Raw genomic sequence first — 634 nt, 5'->3', positions numbered from 1 at the left:
GGCAGCGAGAGGCGGGCTGCCAAAGGCTGCATCGCTGCCACAAACAGCAGCAGAGAAAGGGGGCTGCCCTGTGCAGCACCCGACCGCACTGCAACGCCCGCAAATAGCTGCTGTTGAAGCGCGCCATCACTCTCCGGCAGCAGACAGATTCAGCGCAGTGCTTCCCTAGAGAAGCCCAAGCTAGATACTGAAGCGAGTGGTCGCACCAAACCCTGGCGGCATCATGTTGTGGAAATCAAGTACTGCAGGGACACAAACCCAGACCCAACAATTGCAGCAGCCACGGCCCAGCACGCCGCACTCATTGCGAAACTGCAGAAGGCGCGCCGGCAGGTCCACCTCCATGTGATTACACTGGGTGTGGGGGGCGCAATCTACGCAAGCACGATCACGACCGCGGCTGACCCACAGAGAAACACCAGGCTTTTGTCAAGCATCTCAACCTGCACGCTGTGAAGAGCATGACAGCTGTTTGGGGCCGCCGCAAGCAACTGCTGCATGCAAACAACTGCCTGCCGTCACGGCCGCGTCAAGGGCGCGGCGTCACATGAATATACCCCTCGATCTTCACGGTGGGGGTGTGGCTCACCACACACACCCCTCTCCTTAACCCGACGTGGCGCCGCTTGCAGCG

The sequence above is a fragment of the Monoraphidium neglectum genome, assembly GCF_000611645.1.
Source record: "Monoraphidium neglectum strain SAG 48.87 unplaced genomic scaffold scaffold04290, whole genome shotgun sequence".
NCBI classification, from domain to species: Eukaryota; Viridiplantae; Chlorophyta; class Chlorophyceae; order Sphaeropleales; family Selenastraceae; genus Monoraphidium; species Monoraphidium neglectum.
This window is presented reverse-complemented; position numbering follows the sequence as displayed.